The 18,112-nt window shown below is 47.1% G+C and overlaps 1 long non-coding RNA gene across 1 annotated transcript in view; it reads left to right on the top strand.

Moving 5' to 3' along the window:
- LOC114888612 overlaps nt 1-18,112 on the top strand; it is a 95,167-nt gene that overhangs the window by 28,979 nt on the left and 48,076 nt on the right. Inside the window, exon 3 of the long non-coding RNA XR_003791822.1 lies at nt 11,940-12,217. This is a non-coding gene — a long non-coding RNA (uncharacterized LOC114888612). The remainder of the gene's footprint in view (nt 1-11,939; nt 12,218-18,112) is intronic.

Here is an 18,112-nt window from a genome sequence, read left to right as displayed (position 1 = left end):
GGTCCCACAGCTAGTTACAGGAATCTGGATCTATTCTTGGTGATTAAGGGTGTGGGCTTTGGAATTACACTAGGTTCAAATCCCCGCTCCACCTCTTGCTAGCTGGCAGTCTTGGGTGGGTATTTAACCTCTCCAATCTTCAGTTTGAATGATAACCCTATGAACTCTCTGTCCTACTCCCCAAATCTCTTTGGGGCAGTCTCCAGCTGGGTGGTAGTAGGGGGTCGGGAGAACAGTGTAAGTAGAGGGCTGCTGCAGCTGCCCAGTCCCAAACTGGGGAGTGAACGTCTACCCTTTTCCCGTCTGGAGTTTTCTCCAGGCAGAGATGCCAGGGAGGAACACGTGAGGCCATCTGGATGAGCACACACACAATTGATTAGTCACACAGACTTTGATCAACCTCAGTGGCAGAAGCAACAGGTACGGGCTGGACCCATATGTTGCCTTGAGTGTGTAGTTCAAGTTAATCCTTTATCATGCACGATTCAGATGATATCTCCCTTGACCTCAACTTATGGCACAAACTCCTCTCAATTTCCTCCCAGAACTTTCCTTAGGGTAGAGCCAGCTGGACTCTATGTGGCCCTGTCTGGGATGACTGTTTACTTTCTTCATACGTGGCTTTTCTCATTAGAACATCATGCCTGTAAGAGTGGGGGCCTGTTGCCAGGGGTACTGGATCTATGCCATTTTAGCCTGATCCTGTTTGGTTACACTTCTCCTGTGTTCCAGACTCTTCTAGGCCCCTCGCTTTTGTGGTCCCCCCCAAACATAAACAGGCTGACGTTTCTCTCTTCGTATTTTCTCTGTTTCTCTACAGGTTCTTCTAGATCTTTGCACTGACTTCACTGAGTTCACTTTCTATTTCTGTTGACTGATACCCTCTTCCTCCTCCAGTATAAGTGACTCTCTGAGCAATGCAGTCACCCATCACCCACCTCACCGTTTATTGTGAGGATTAATTGAGATAACGTGTGTAAGCACCAGGCACGTTGCAAATACTTATGCAAATACTTATGCAAATTAGCCATAATTATGTAAACAACAGTCATCCTGTGTGGTATGAGCATTGATAACAGGAAGCACAAAGTACACTAAAAAATGCTCAGGAAACTGAGAAATGTTAAACAGTGACTGGTGACAACTACTGTGTGTCTGGGAGTCCAGCATCCCCACCTAATACCTTTACTTACTTATGCACTAAATGTTTATTGAGATCAGGGGTGGCCATTGGTCATATTCACAGTTGCCCAGTGTCTTTTTTTTTTTTAGTTAACTTAAAAATTTTTTTAAAACTGGCAAAATACATATAAAATTTACCATCTTAACCTTTTTTTTTTTTTTTTTTTTTGGCCGCACCACACAGGGATCTTAGTTCCCCCACCAGGGATCAAACTTGTGCCCCCTGCAGTGGAAGCACGGAGTCTTAACCACTAGACCGCCAGGGAAGTCCCCATCTTAACCATTTTTAAGTGTACAGCTCAGTGGCATTAAGTACATTCACGTTGTTGTACAACCACCATCACCATCCATCCACAGAACTCTTTTCATCTTGTAGGGCCCAATGTCTTTTGAACTGTCTTTGTGTGTCTGGGGAAATTCCTCTTCTGTCTTCCCAGTGGGGAAGTCAGAACCCACATTCCCACATGCCCTGGGACTGGGATGCAGGCCTGTGACCAGGCTCCACCACTCAGATGCGTGCATGCAGACCTTTTGCTTCAGATGGGATCCACAGGAAGAAACAGGCTTGGGTGAAGCCGCCGTGGGTGGCAGCAGAGGTGCCCAGCTTTTGGTGGTGACAGCTGCCGTGGTGGTGGTTCCCAGGGGTAGCGAGGCCAAGTTCCTGGTGCAGAAGTGAAAACAGTGCTGGCTGCGGTAGTGGTTGCAGCAGGGCTGGTTCTTGTCGCTTAGAGTTTGGCATGCGTGGTAGTTTCCTTATCGGGCCACAGTTTGGGGTGTTCTCGATGTTTTGTCTCAAGTCTACTCCTGGATACATTTTCTTTTTTTGCTTAGCCAGCTGGGCAGTGAGAACCATGCCAGTCCCTTTCATCAGAAGGACGGCAGGGAGCAGTGAGACCAAGGTTGCCCGAACCTTCTTGCTTTTGGAGGCTGCTGGCAGAGCTGCCTGACCTTGGACTTCCTTCAGATGAACTGGTCAGGCCCCAGCTCTTTCGTTGTCTCTCTTTGACTTCAGTCCAGGCAGGGATGGCTCTGGGATGCAGTAGTTCCTCGTGATTGCTGCAGTACCTGGGAGAGAAGTCGTTTTCAGGTCACTGCCGGGAAAGGGAGGCCCTGGTGGTCTGGCCCTGCCCGGGGGTTTGCTGTTGGTGATTTTTCTTCTTCATCCACAGAATGTTTTACCTGGACACGGGCTTACCATGAACTACTCCCTGTTATACTTTTATGCTTGTTTCTCCACACTGTTTCTCTGCAAGGCAAGTTCCGTCAAGAGGCATATTTGAGGATGGGAGGGACCACCTCTTTCTATGGGGAAGTACAGAGAAAAAACATCATCCGAGATTCCCCACGGTTTCCCTGTGCCCCTCGATGGTCTGATACCCTTGTGCCTCTGTTTTCCTCTCTGCAGGATTGGGCTTGGCTTCCCAGGTCCTCCGTTGTGTGATTACTGAGGCCCTTCTCTGTGCCAGGATCATTCTGGAGACAAAAAGGCGAGTAAGAGGTCTGGCTCTCAGGAACTCGCAGCCCAGCAGAAGTGAGCAAACAGGTCCAGGCCACAGCCAGTAGCTACTGAGAGAGGTCACTTTATCATTTAGCATCCATATTATTGTCACTGTAGCTGCATCTTGCTGGTCTCCTCTCTATTTTCTGTGACCCTCTAGGGGGGTGATTCCATGTTCCGTCTTGGTTGTCACTTGCCACCCTGGCCATCCTGGACAAGATACAGGTCAGAGGGCATGTCACAGAGCCTGGCATTCTTCTGCCCAGCATTTTTTTTGTCCTATACTCCTGCAGGTTCACGGAGGAGGAGAAATTTCTTCTCCTTTTAGGTGGACACTGGCAGCCCTCGTCTTTATTTTATGTTGCAGGATGACTTCTTCCAGGGATGAGTGATGGGGCGGGATATCCATTCCTGGTAGGGGAGCAACTCCACTCCTTTCTTGGTGTGTTTCTGCACTGAGAGCACAACACGACTATACCTCCAAACCCAATGAGTCAGCCCCAGCCCCAGCGGCCTTGGTCTTGAATGACATCATGAGGGGGACATTAACAATTCAGCCCAGGTTCTTTTTACTGTCTCTTCTCTAGTTCTCAGTGAAGACCAGGCCTCAGTTTCTCACCTTCTGTGAGTGTTGCCTGCATAAGACCGTACAGCTTCCTAAGGATAAAAAATGGTTTCATTGCCCAGGACGGTCACATCCATGGCTAGTGTAAGAAGCTTTTCTCTCCTGGTCTGCAGGGTACCACTCTGCTTACACAGATTACCCTTCCCTGCATCTCATGGATTCGTTTGGATCCCTGGCATCACGGCTGTCTCCACCATCTCCATAGCTACGGGAGTGTTTGCTTTATGTCTTCACGACTGTGAGACACAGAGTGGATTTGTCCTCAAATAAAAAGCTGTCTTCTCTAGAGGCGAATTCAACTCTGGTAAAATTGAGACTTGCTTGAAGCTTTGAGAATATAGGCTCCCTCCTACTCTCAACTTCTGCCTTTCCTATTGAAATTTCAAGGATCTTGGGACTTTTAGCCAGCATTTAATCTCGGAGTATCCTGTGTTTTCCCTCTGTTATAGGTTGAATTGTCTTTCCCAAGTTTCAGATGTTGAAGTCCCAACTCCAAATAAACTCAGAATGTGACTGCATTTGGAGACAGGGTCTTTAAAGAGGTGATTAAGTTAAATGAGATCATATGGGTGGGCCCTACCTCCATATGATTGTTGTCCTGATAAGAAGAGGCGATCAGGACACAGACACACACAGAAGGAAGAGTATGTGAAGACACAGGAAGGAGATCGCCATCCACAAGCCAAGGAGTGAGGCTTCAGAAGGAAGCAACCCTGCCAACACCTTGATCTTGGACTTCCAGCCTCCACAGTTGTAAGAAAACAAATTTCTGTTGTTTAAGCCACCCAGTCTGTGGTGCTTTGTTATGGCAGCCCGAGCAGACTAATACACCCTCCCCCTTAGCAGTCTTTGCAAGAAGCCACTCTTCTTTCAATACAGAGCACATACTCCTCTGCACGTGGGCCATGAGGACTGGTTTGGAGAGTCTAGATGGGAGAACACCACGTCTGTACCATTTCTCTGTGTGCAAGGGCATCTTCATCAAGTGTGTTTCTTGCTTCAGGAGGGGCGTGGAAGGGCAGTGAGGACAGAAGGGGACACCATTCTAGCCGGCCACTCTGGCTATGGATGAGGCAGGGATATTTGTGTCTTTCATGTCTGCAAGGCAGGCCACCAAATCACACACTTTAAAGCTACACTGTCCAGTGTGGGAGCCACCAGCCATATGTGGCTATCAGGCACCTGAAATGTGGTTTGTCTGAATTGGGATGTGCTGTAAATATAAAATACATAGACTTAGTGGAAAAAAATTGCAAAAATTCTTATTAATAATTTTTACATAGATTACATATTGAAGTATATTTTGGATAGATTGAGTTAAATATATCTATAAAGTTAATTTCACCTGTTTCTTTTTAAAGTGGTTACTAGAAAATTTAAGATTACTTAGGGGCTTCCCTGGTGGCGCAGTGGTTGAGAGTCCGCCTGCCGATGCAGGGGACACGGGTTCGTGCCCCGGTCCGGGAAGATCCCACATGCCTCGGAGCGGCTGGGCCCGTGAGCCATGGCCGCTGAGCCTGCGCGTCCGGAGCCCGTGCTCCGCAACGGGAGAGGCCACAACAGTGAGAGGCCCGCGTACCGCAAAAAAAAAAAAAAAAGGAAAAGATTATTTAGGTGGCTTGTTTCGTATTTCTAGTGCACAATGCTGCTATAGAGAGGGCCTGGGCCCTGCCACCCAGCTAGCAGCCAGCTCTCCTGTGTTTTAATAAGCCATCACAACATATTTAGGGCATAGAGTGAAGATGAGACTTGGCCCCGGCCCTTGAGGGGAATCTAAGTCTCCAGCCCCTGTTGCAGGAATACCCTGGTGAATGCCCAGCTTGTCTCTCATCCTCAGATGACCTCTAAGCCCTGACTTTTATACTTTTGTCCTTTTGTGTTGCCGTGATCACTAGCTACTTTCAGACCTCTGCCCCCTGCCCCATGGCTGGTTAGTACTCTTACCCCTCTCTCCCTTGGCTCAGGAATTTAAAGAACAGACTTTTTATTTTATTTTTTTTTAGTTGAAGTATAGTTGATTTACAATGTTGTGTTAATTACTGCTGTACAGCAAAGTGACTCAGTTACACATATATATACATTCTTTTTCATATTCTTTTCCCTTATGGTTTATCACAGGATATTGAATATAGTTCCCTGTGCTATACAATAGGACCTTGTTTATCCATTCTATATATACCAGGTTGCATCTGCTAATCCCAAACTCCCCATCCATCCTTCTCCCTCCCCCTCCCCCGTGGTAACCACCAGTCTATTCTCTATGTCCGTGATTCTGTTTCTGTTTCATAGATAGATTCATTTGTGTCATAGTTTAGATTCCACATATAAGTGACACCATATGGTATTTGTCTTTCTCTTTCTGACTGACTTCACTCAGTATGATAATCTCTAGTTGCATCCGTGTTGCTGCAAATGGCATTATTTCATTCTTTTTAATGGCTGAGTAATATTCCATTGTATATTTGTACCACATCTTCTTTATCCATTCATCTGTCAATGGACATTTAGGTAGTTTCCATGTCTTGGCTATTGTGAATAGTGCTACTATGAACATAGAGGTGCGTGTATCTTTTTGAATTATAGTTTTGTCTGGATATATGCCCAGGAGTGGGATTGCTGGATCATATGGTAGTTCTATTTTTAGCTTTCTGAGGAACCTCCATACTGTTTTCCACAGTGACTGCACCAGCTTACATTCCTACCAACAGTATAGGAGGCAAGAACAGACTTTTTAAAAAAATTTTTATTTATTTTTATTTTTGGCTGCGTTGGGTCTTCATTGCTGTGCACAGGCTTTTCTCCAGTTGCGGCGAGCGGGAGCTTCTCTTGTTGCGGAGCACGGGCTCTAGGCACATGGGCTCAGCAGTTGTGGCTCATGGGCTCCAGAGCGCAGGCTCAGTAGTTGTGGCTCACGGGCTTAGTTGCTCCACGGCATGTGGGATCTTCCCGGACCAGGACTCGAACCCATGTGCCCTGCATTGGCAGACGGATTCTTAACCACTGCGCCACCAGGGAAGTCCAAAAGCAGACTTCTGATTCCTTCTCCCCAGGCTCTCCTGAGCCCAGGGCTGCCCCACACGCTCACGGCCCCCCACCCCCACCCCAGCCACCTCCACTAGACTTCACCCAGGACTGACCCTGGAGGTCTGGACACAGGTCACCTGGTGTTCGTTGAGCTCTTGTTCAGAGCACATGACGTTGGCCTCAGCCCTTGGGATCAGGAGAGAAGACCAGGAAAAAAGAAGTCCCCTTCTTTGGAAGAACTGTGGCCGATTTTGAACTCATCCCACGGACAAAGCAATGGAGGGTCCCGCCTCCCCAACTAGACCCTGTTTGGCCACCTCCGGACCTTGCATATGAAGTTCTGCCAAACTGTTGTTCAACACAGATAACAGCTTTTATGTGATACATTTCTGAGGCCCAGGGGAAATGTTGTAAATATGGGGAATGTGTGAATTGATGAAATCGAATTAATTAAGAAATATAAATCAAGAAAATGTGGAAATAGCAGACAAAGGGAGGACAGACTCTTTTGGTGGCCACTCTGGGGAGCCGTGGAGATGAGGGAGGCCTGGCGTCCCTTCAGACTCCTGTCTGTGACTTTCCAACTCCCAGACACTCTGCTCTGAGGCTCTGTGTCATGCTGTGTCATCTCTAGACCCTCCTAAACGTGCCTTCCTGTTCCTGCCTTTATACCTTTGCTCACACTGTCCCCCCCTCCTGGAATGCCTTGCCATCCCATGTCTGCTCGTTCAGATATGTAAGTCCTCCCTTTCAGTCTAAGTTCAAATACTACTTCTCCTTGAAGCATTTCCTGATTAGTAGCCAGAAATGGTATGTCCTTTTTGGGGACACCTTGTTTCTGATCACCTAGTGTCCCTTCCCTTTGGCCTTATATCATGGTTTTTGCTTTCCACTTCTCTTCCTAGACTGGGGGGCTCCTGGGGGCAGGACTGTGCTTTAGCCCTCTCTCTGTCGCCTATAGGGTCAAGCACACTGTCTGGCCCTGGTGCCTGCATTTTCATTTTAAATAGTTACCTCTATGATAGCAATTCCTGCTCTATGTGTATGTGTCTTTCTGCCCTGATAAACTATAGGTCTCCATTGAGTGTCTACCAGGTACAAGCTACTGGGGTTGCAAATAAACCAGCCACAGTCTCAGTCCTTCAAGAGAGCTCGGACTAGAGGTACAGACAAGTAATGGCTAGCATTGTAAATGGGCTGGCAGATGTGCGTCTAGGGATGGAGGTGGAACAAAGGGCAGAGGTCAATTTTACTCTTCAGCAGAATTAGCTCAGAGCAGGTCTTGAAGAGTAAGGAGAGTTGTGAGAGGGTTGGATTCTTGGGGCAGGAACTGGAGATGGCCTGCAGGGTGAGGCGGACCACTCCTTGTAGTTGGAGAAAAGACGGGGGCATGTATCTTATCACCTTGTATCCCAATCCTTGCTGTGGAGCAGACAGGTAGAAAAGGTTGATGGACTCGTGGTCTGACCGACTGAATGAATGAACTTAGAGCTCTCTGTAGGTGGGGAAATACACTGACTCATTTATCTCTTTGTTAATTTGAGATGAGGTCTTGCCTCGATTTTTCCACATATGCCTCGTCCTAGAATCACCTGGGTTGCTTGTTATACATGAAGTTCTTGGGTCCCTCTCCTAAAGAGGCATGTTCAGTGGGTCCGGTGTGGGATCCAGAATCTCTGTTTCACAAGTATTCCAGGAAACCCTTACAATCGGTCAAGTTTGGGAGACTGCTACTAGTAAGAATGACCTGGGTGTTTATGAAAAGTGTTTCCTCCTGGAACCCACCCAGACTTCATGTAGAATCTTCAGGGCAGGATCTGGTTCGTGTAGCAAGCCCCAGATGAGTCTCACTCTCACACACACCGGGGGACGCACTGCTTTAACCCAGTGGGTCAACCCTGGCTGCCTAATAGAATCACCCGGGAGCTTTTCAAAAGCCTGGGGCAGGGCCCCCTATCTGTTCTTCTTAAAAGCTCTCAGGATAATTCTGGTAGGTACTTTGAATGGAGAGCTCCTATGAGGACCTCTGATTACGGCCCTCTGGCACCTAGTAGGTGTGTCAGCCCAGGTGGGATTCTCAGCATCCCTCACGTCACCTCTTGCAGGTCAGTGTTTCTCACATCTAACTGTGCATTAGTCACCTGGGGGTGGAGGGTGTTTAAACTTCCGATACCCAAACCAAGACCAATTAAATCAGAAGCCAACTGGGGGAGGAGGGGAGTGGAGAAGCTGGGCCTGGTTATTTTCAAAAGTCTTCCTAGATGTTTCTAATAGCAGGGGTGGGGCCCCTGGAGCACGTGTGGATGGGAAGCCGAGCAGTGCCGATGCATTCAGAGCTGAAGCAGTCGTAAACCTCCAGCGATATGTGGAAGAACAGCCTTTTTCACAGCCTCAGCCCTGAGAGTCAGGATTTAGCGCACCTGCCCGGTTCAGTAAACCTGTGTTTCTGCTTTTAAAAACGGCTGCATGAGCCCTCCTTGCCAGAGGCTCTCCCTGGACTATCTTTTTTTTTTTTTTTTTTTTTTTTTTTTGCGGTACGCAGGCCTCTCACTGCTGTGACCTCTCCCGTTGTGGAGCACAGGCTCCGGACACGCAGGCTCAGCGGCCATGGCTCATGGGACCAGCCGCTCCGCGGCCTGTGGGATCTTCCCAGACCGGGGCACGAACCCGCGTCCCCTGCATCGGCAGGCGGACTCTCAACCACTGCGCCACCAGGGAAGCCCCTGGACCATCATTTCATTATTTATTCAGTATTTTCATAACTGATCCGTCAGCCCAACTGTAAAAGTGCCGAGGAGAAAACTTCGTTTTTAATGATTATGCATCCCTTTGGCTTTGTTACCATAATTTCTGGGGGAGCAACAATTACTTTGTGTCTGGCTGACCTGCCTCTGAGTGCAGCGTCCTTCCAGTTGGTTTAGAGGGGCCATCCTTCTCTGGGACTGTCGCCTACTGCGTGCTGAAGTCCGGCCTCTGCCTGGGATTTAGGACCTCAGGCGGAATGTCTGGTTGAGTTTGCTCATCCGTGCATTCTGTGAATCTCTGTCGAGCACCTTCTGTGTGCTGGGCCCCGTGCTGGGGGCTAGAGATACGTGTGGCAAATGTTTCTTTGGAGAGATGTACAAAAGCTAAAGAACTGAGAAGTGAGTGATTAGTTCTGGGGTGTGTGTGTGTTGGCCTGGGAAGCCTTCTCCGAGGAGGTGACATTTGCCCTGAGTGTTGAAGAATAAATAGGAGTCTTGCTGAAAAGGTTGCATAACCTTAGGGCAGGCATCAACCTGGCTAGAGGATTAGAATCACCAGGGGATCCCAGGCTACACTCCAGACCGTCAAATAAGAACCTGATAAAGGAGGCAAGAACATACAGTGGAGAAAAGACAGCCTCTTCAATAAGTGGTGCTGGGAAAAGTGGACAGCTACATGTAAAAGTATGAGATTAGAACACTCCCTAACACCATACACAAAAATAAGCTCAAAATGGATTAAAGACCTAAATGTAAGGCCAGAAACTATCAAACTCTTAGAGGAAAACATAGGCAGGACACTCTATGACATACATCACAGCAAGGTCCTTTCTGACCCAGCTCTCAGAGAAATGGAAATAAAAACAAAAATAACAAACGGACCAAATGAAATTTAGAAGCTTTTGCACAGCAAAGGAAACCATAAAGAAGACGAAAAGACAACCCTCAGAATGGGAGAAAATATTTGCAAATGAAGCAACTGACAAAGGATTAATCTCCAAAATTTACAAGCAGCTCATGCAGCTCAATAACAAAAGAACAAACAACCCAATCCAAAAATGGGCAGAAGACCGAAATAGACATTTCTCCAAAGAAGACATACAGATTGCCAACAAACACATGAAAGAATGCTCAGCATCACTAATCATTAGAGAAATGCAAACAAAAACTACAATGAGGTATCACCTCACACCGGTCAGAATGGCCATCATCAAAAAATCTACAAACAATAAATGCTGGAGAGGGTGTGGAGAAAAGGGAACACTCTTGCACTGCTGGTGGGAATGTAAATTGATACAGCCACTATGGAGAAGAGTATGGAGGTTCCTTAAAAAACTAAAAATAGAACTACCATACCACCCAGCAATCCCACTACTGGACATATACCCTGAGCAAACCATAATTCAAAAAGAGTCATGTACCAAAATGTTCATTGCAGCTCTATTTACAATAGCCAGGACACGGAAGCAACCTAAGTGTCCATCATCAGATGAATGGATAAAGACGATGTGGCACATATATACAATGGAATATTGCTCAGCCATAAAAAAGACTGAAATTGAGTTATTTGTAGTGAGATGGATGGACCTAGAGTCTGTCATACAGAGTGAATTAAGTCAGAAAGAGAAAAACAAATACCGTATGCTAACACATATATATGGAATCTAAGGAAAAAAAAAAAAAACGGTCATGAAGAACCTAGGGGTAAGACGGGAATAAAGACACAGACCTACTAGAGCATGGACTTGAGGATATGGGGAGGGGGAAGGGTAAGCTGGGACAAAGTGAGAGAGTGGCATGGACATATATACACTACCAAATGTAAAATAGATGGCTGGTGGGAAGCAGCTGCAAAGCACAGGGAGATCAGCTTTGTGCTCTGTGACCACCTAGAGGGGTGGGATAGGGAGGGTGGGAGGGAGGGAGATGCAAGAGGGAAGAGATATGGGAACATATGTGTATGTATAACTGATTCACTTTGTTATAAAGCAGAAACTGACACACCATTGTAGAGCAATTATACTCCAATAAAGATGTTAAAAAAAAAAAAAAAAAACCTCTGGGGGTGAGACCCAGGCATCAGTAATTTTTAAAGCTCCCCAGGTGATTTCAAAATGCAGCCAAGGTTGGAAACCATGCATTAAGGGGATGGGTAAAGGGGATGGGTAAAGGGGATGGAGGTGGAGGCCACCTAGAAATTAAAAAATAAATTAACATAGCCTTGAAGTTAACCTTCCAAAGGTGGTCAGTTCTTAAACTTCTCTCCAGCCCTTCCCAAGTGTTCCAGAGAAATGAAAGGATGGGGGCTTTGGATCTTCTTTGGACATAAAATGTGTTCCTTAAAATGTGAGGATATATGTTATCTGTCACTTGCTGCTTTTAGTCTTTAACTGAAAAATTGAGACTACAGGAAAGCTCCATCCAACTTCCTATTATAGCTGTAGAGCCAAGCAAATTGGTGCTTCCAGCCCTGTCCAAGGCAGGAGGAGGTGAGATACTAGTAGTTAGTACTGGTCATTTGGACAGAAATAACCCAGGAATGTGGAAAAAACAGAGTAATTTAACATAACAAGTGCCAATCATACACCTGATGTGTGTCAGGCACTGTCATAAGTGCTGTGAGGATGCACCAATGAAAGACATGGTCCTGTCCTCAGGGCAAGGAGACATGCACATACAGGACCAGCCATCATACAATGTTGGTTTTGGTGTGTGCAAGTGGCTAAGAGCAAATGAAACACCATAGGGACCAGGGAAGGGAGGAATGACTAGGATGGAGGGTGGGGTTGGGCAGGGTGGTGGTTCAGGTTACAAATGGCAGATGTGGCTGACTGTCCATGAGAAATGTGTGCTTCCCATCCCACAGGGTAGAGCCCAGGGATGACATTTCCTCCTTGCATCCCAAGTGGCCACACCATTGTTCTTGCCGATAAAACGTGAAGCACTTCCAGTCTGGAGCTTTTAAGGATGAGTGTGGCTTGTCTACTTGCTCCTTTCTTGGCTGGAAGAAGAGGATGCTGAAGGGAGAACTACCAGACAGCAGGAGCCTGGTTTCCTGAAATCATCCCAAGGAGTAAAGGCACCTGCCAACCAAGAATACCTACCTCGGTCTGTTACTTGAGGGGAAAGTAAACTTCTATTACGGTAAGGCACTGACAGTTTGGGATTGTTAAGAGTTAGAATTACCCTAATGAATACGGAAGATTTAGTGGAGGAAGTAGCATTTGAATTGGGCATTAAATAGCATGTAGGATTTGGCAATGAATCTGCCAGTGCCTTTATCTCGGACTTTGCAGCCTCCAGAGCTATGAGAAATAAATTTCTGTTGCTTAAGTCATACAATCTATGGCATTTTTGTTATAGCAGCCTGAATGGACTGAGTACTTTTTAACCTTATTCTACAGATAGAGAAACTGAGGCTCAGCCCACAATTTAGGTCAAAGTAGTTAATTGGATGTTTCCTGGGAAAATTTGGCTTCGATTCATGGTTCAGGAAAAAAAAAAAGTGTTTGGATTTTAATTTCAGGGTTCAGAGAATCAACTTGGTTCTTTCTCGTTTGGGGTTCAAAATTTAGTTTGAATCCTTGGCCCTAGGGGTCTCTGGTTCTTCATAAGTATTTATTTATTTTTGGCTGTGTTGGGTCTTTGTTGTTGTGCGCGGGCTTTCTCTAGTTGCGGCGAGCGGGGGCTACTCTGCATTGCAGTGCGTGGGCCTCTCATCGCGGTGGCTTCTTTTGTTGCAGAGCACGGGCTCTAGGCACGCGGGCTTCGGTAGTTGTGGTGTGCAGGCTCAGTAGTTGTGGCTCGCGGGCTCTAGAGCGCAGGATCGGTAGTTGTGGCGCATGGGCTTAGTTGCTCTGCAGCATGTGGGATCTTCCTGGACCAGGGCTCGAACCCATGTCCTCTGCATTGGCAGGCGGATCCTTAACCACTGCACCACCAGGGAAGCCCCTTCATAAGTATTTAAATAAGTTAAAAGCCATAAAATTGATGTGACAGACATACTTGGGCATCCAGAGGTGGTGAGCTTTTTCTCTGGCCTGTGGTTCTGGGTGGGTGGTGGCTGGTGTCCACCGAGATGGATGATGGCCGTGGGATGTGAAAACTGAGGGATGACTAATATTAAAGTGGATATGGGTAAACAGAAATGAATTCTGCTTGGACTCATTTTTATCAGGCAGATTCCCGGGCAGGGTGATGGTCTGCAGACTGGGCCCCAGTGGGTGCTGGGTGGCCAACAGCTGTGTCTTCTCTGCTCTTCCCAGTCCCAGGGCGAGGGCTGTGCCAGGAGACGCTCCTTGGTCAGTCCCACCTAGGCACCTCCAAAGGTCTGACTCAGAAAGTGGGGAGAAATGCCAGAGGCGGAGCCAGGCACAGGCCCGGGCAGAAACGTGTGAGGTTGAGTGTTTATAACAGTGAGAATCTGGCAGTGACCCAAATGCTCAATGGTCAGAGGGGAAAGGGAGGGTGAAAGCATTCCAGCACCTACTCTGTGCCTCGTTGTGTGGAATCACAAGGCTACTGATCTCTAATTTATGGATGAGAAACATAGTTGGGGGTGGCGGTGGGGCCTCTCCAAAAGGAGATCAAGCCTTCTTGTCTAGGGCAGCTTTGGCTAGAACACATCTCCAAAACGGCTTGCCCTGCTTTCCTTCACGTGCCAGGCGTGTTCTGAGAAATTTACAGGGTATTTTATTTAATCTTCAACAACCTCTAGAGAAGTAGATATGAACACCCCCATTTTTGGAGAAACTCAGGCTTTTCTTTTTAGGGAGACACTGAGGCTCAAAGATAAATGATTTTCTTAACGTCACATGTGTGAAGTGGCAGAGCCAGCATTTTTTTTTTTTTTGCGGTACGCGGGCCTCTCACTGCTGTGGCCTCTCCCGTTGCAGAGCACAGGCTCCGGACGCGCAGGCTCAGCGGCCATGGCTCACGGGCCCAGCCGCTCCGCGGCACTTGGGATCCTCCCAGACCGGGGCACGAACCCGTGTCCCCTGCATCGGCAGGCGGACTCTCAACCACTGCGCCACCAGGGAAGCCCAGAGCCAGAATTTATACTGAAATTTTGTAAAACTCCAAACCCTGGGCTCTGGCACCAGACTATACGGGTTCAGAGCCCAGGTCCTCCACTTACTAGATGTGTGTACCTAGGGAAATTCCTGAATCTCTTTCATCTTGGTAAAATGGGGGTGATAAAAATTCTTGCCTTTCGGGGCTGTTAGGAGGACCAAAGGAGTTAAGACAAGTGTAACACGGTGTGCTGGGCACACTCAATCATAGTCGACTATTGTTATTTTTGTCACTATTATTGCTACCACTTCTCTAAGACACTTACATGGCTCTAGGGATAATCTTTACATTGATGGAAACAGACCAGGATTGAATGCTTCCTCATCTTAGAAGCCTTGGGCCAATGTGGTAACAACAGTCTTTGCACATTCCAAACTGGAGAAGTATCTAGAATAAAACTCCCAAACAGGACAGTGGAGACTCTGTTTATCCAGGCCAATGTTGACTTGGGGATCAGCGCAAAGGCGAGATGAGGGTGCTTGCTGATGAGATGATGGGTCACATAGGTCTCGTGTCATCTCTGAAAGAAATGAGAGGGAAGTTGGACTTGACCTGGTGGGTCTTGAGAAAGAGCTCTGCTTGTGGTTTAAAATTGTGTCTCATTTTCATTTGTCCATTGCTTTGTGCTCTTTATGGCTGGTTTGATGAGGTCCTACTGAGAGGCGGGGGAATGAACTGGAGGTTTGAGCCCTGCGTCCTTTCTCCTCCATTTCCCTGATGCTTCAGAATAATAACCCATTTCATGTAATAGTGGGTTCAGATGGCAGATTACAGACTCAGGTATTGTAGAGGGACCAATCAGTGTGTCCACGGCTTGACCCTGGTAGAAGGCTGTAACCCTGATTGCAAAGACTTGAGCCTTCCAACTCAGTCAGGGGGTCCCCGCCTCCTCCCAACTCCTCTAAAATTTCCCCGGTGACAGGAAATCAGGATCTGTGTAGACACTCAGCTTGCACCAATGTCCAGTTTTCCTTCCCTCTGGGCACTCAGAAGACTATACATTAGTTGCACGGGGCCACATGGTTCTGGCCAATGGGCTGTGAGAGGAAAGGACACGTGTCCCTTCTGGGCTGAGGCATCCAGGTGCATGGCAACTGAGGAGACCGTGTTACCCGTGGAGCAGCTCAAGGAGACAGCAGCCTCCTTCCACCTGGTCCCCAGTGCCTGAATGGGGCAGAGCCCTGCCACTCCCCAGTCCTCATGGGACAGGAACGTGAGTGAGAAAGAAACTTGTGTTGTGTGAAGCCACTGAGATTCTGGTTGTGTTTCCATAGCCTAACCCAGCCCACTTAACCAATCCAGGGTCCCTCCCCTGGAGGACAACCTAAGTTGTTCCGGCTGTGCCTGGCCCAGGGATGCCTCTGCAAGGTGTGGCAAGAATTGGACGTGGTGTGCCTTTTGCTAGGCACACTGTGCCTCTGGGTTTCTGCTTTGCGCCTCCACCGTGTCATACCTGGTGTTTGTCCTTGCCCTCTGCTCACTAGGGAAGCAATAACATTACCTTTCTTTGTTTTTTCCTTTTTCAAAATTATTATTATTTTTTGGCCACACTGCGTGGCATGCAGGATCTTAGTGCAGCAATGTGGGATCCCCAACCAGTGATCATACCTGTGCCCCTCACAGTGGAAGCATGCAGTCTTAACCACCGGACCACCAGGAAGTCCCTAAAAATTAATTTTCTATTTTTATCAAGGTAACATGGGTAGCTGGTTAAAAAATTAAAGCAGGCAGGATCACACCCTGTGCCTGAATCCAACTCTCTAGGGTCAACCTTTGTAAACTCTAAGTCTTCCTTTTGGCATTTTCTACCATATTTCTAAATAATCTGTTTATAATGCTATTGCTTCCCCCCCCCAGTTTTACTGTGATATAATGACATACATCACTGTGTAAGTTTAAGGTGTACACCATAATGGTTTGACTTAGATATATTATGAAATGTGTACTCAATTACATTTTTTTCTATATTATCTACTGACCTCCTACTAAAAAAGATTTTGCTCTCTTTCCCCAACCTGGCAACTCCTCCTGCAACCACTTCTGCTCTCTTCAGTCTCCTAACATAGTTATACTGTGATTTTTGGTTGAACCAATATCTGGTGTTTGCCTTACTGTGACAATGTAAATATCGTCCATGGCTGAGTCACAAGAGGTGCAATGATTACAGCTTATTTCTTGTACAGTATAGTAGAAACAATGTTATGTGTTTACCCCCTGTTTTCTATTCCCGAGAACACAGGAGATTACATTTCCCAGCCTCCTTTGTGTTCAGCTGGGACCATGTGACTATGTTCTGGCCAATGGAAATGCAAGGGGAATTGATACAACCCTTTCAGCCCCAGGCAGTCCAAGACCTTCTTCACACTCCAGGCAGCCTGAGTGAAGGGCACTGAAATGGTAGAGTTGCAAGAGGGAAGGAGGCTGGGTTCCTGAGTCACCACCTGGAGGAGAGCCACTAACCAGCATCAGCCTGTGATGTGGATGAGATATAGATTTTTCTGTCTTAAGCCACTGAGATTTTAAGATGGGTCTGTTATGACAGCTACCATTGATACCTAATACTTTCAGCCATTTTTTTTTTATTGTTCTCCAGTTTGCTTAGGATCCTTTTAATCATCCTGATTCATTCCCAGACTCTCCCACAGAATTAAAAACCTCCTCTCAGTAAGGTCAAACCCCCAGGCTCTTCAATTGTGCTCTCTGCCTTTCCCCCCGCCCCCAACTAACCCTTGTGCCTAGTTGATGGGACTTCAGCCTTTTCTCTGCCTGACAGGGAGGAAGGAGGCTGGTTGGAAGGGGAAATAGGTTATATTTAAGGAGAGGTGGTCTCACTTAATGGTTAAGAGCTCAAAGTTTTCAAATTTAGTAGCTCTTTGACTTTGGGCAATTTTCTTTTTTTTTAAATTAATTTATTTAATTTATTTATTTTTGGCTGAGTTGGGTCTTCGTTGCTGTATGCAAGCTTTCTCTTGTTGTGGCGAGCAGGGGCTATTCTTCGTCGTGGTGCAGAGCCCCACGTCGTTGTTGTGGAGCACGGGCTCTAGGCACACGGGCTTCAGTAGTTGTGGCACATGGGCTCAGTAGTTGTGGCTTGCAGGCTCTAGAGCGCAGGCTCAGTAGTTGTAGCGCATGGGCTTAGTTGCTCCACGGCATATGGAATCTTCCTGGACCAGGGCTCGAACCCGTGTCCCCTGCATTGGCAGGTGGATTCTTAACCACTGCGCCACCAGGGACGTCATGGGCAATTTTCTTAACTTTTCTGGGACTTAGCACCCTCATCTGAAAAAATGGGGATAATTGTAACCTCAACGTCATAGGACTGTTGTGAGGATTAAATGAGATGTTCTTGTAAAGTGCTCTCAGCAGAATTTCTGGCGTATTGCATGTGCTGATAAATGCTAGTTATTATTGTAATTAAGATGAAAAAGCCCTGGGGAATGACTGCACTCCCCAAGCGTCAGGGAATATAACGTGAGAGTGAGTTTTCTGCCTTGCTTCTGACTATAGGTAGCTGTTCCCCAACTCTAGAGACCATCAGAAGGACCAGCTTGGGGAGGTGTGTCCCAAGGTGTGACAGCAGCCTCTCGAGAGATGGGGACCATGTGCCTGGAATCTTCCTTTATGTCCTCAGCATGGGCTGAGCTGGGACTCCCTGAAGGTCCTTGGCTTCCCCATTTCAGGTGCTCCCTCCCTCCACCCTTGGGCTACCGGGCAGTACTGCTCAGTCTTCTTCCTTCCCTTTGATTGGAGATGGGTGCCAATTAGCTTCATAGCAAATATTTATTGAGTATCTGCTACATGCCAGGCACTGGGCTAGGCAATGGATTATAAGAGTTAACAAATAGAAAGACTTTGCCGTTAAAGAGTTTAGAATTAAGTGGGAGAGGCAGATGGTGAAGAAATGAATGTATAATTATACACTGTAGGCCAGGCTGGAAAGGAAAACATCGAGTCCTGGGAGGGAGT

This window comes from Monodon monoceros, unplaced genomic scaffold, assembly GCF_005190385.1.
Source record: "Monodon monoceros isolate NGI ecotype Baffin Bay Population unplaced genomic scaffold, NGI_Narwhal_1 Super_Scaffold_9, whole genome shotgun sequence".
NCBI lineage: Eukaryota > Metazoa > Chordata > Mammalia > Artiodactyla > Monodontidae > Monodon > Monodon monoceros.
This window is presented reverse-complemented; position numbering and strand designations above follow the sequence as displayed.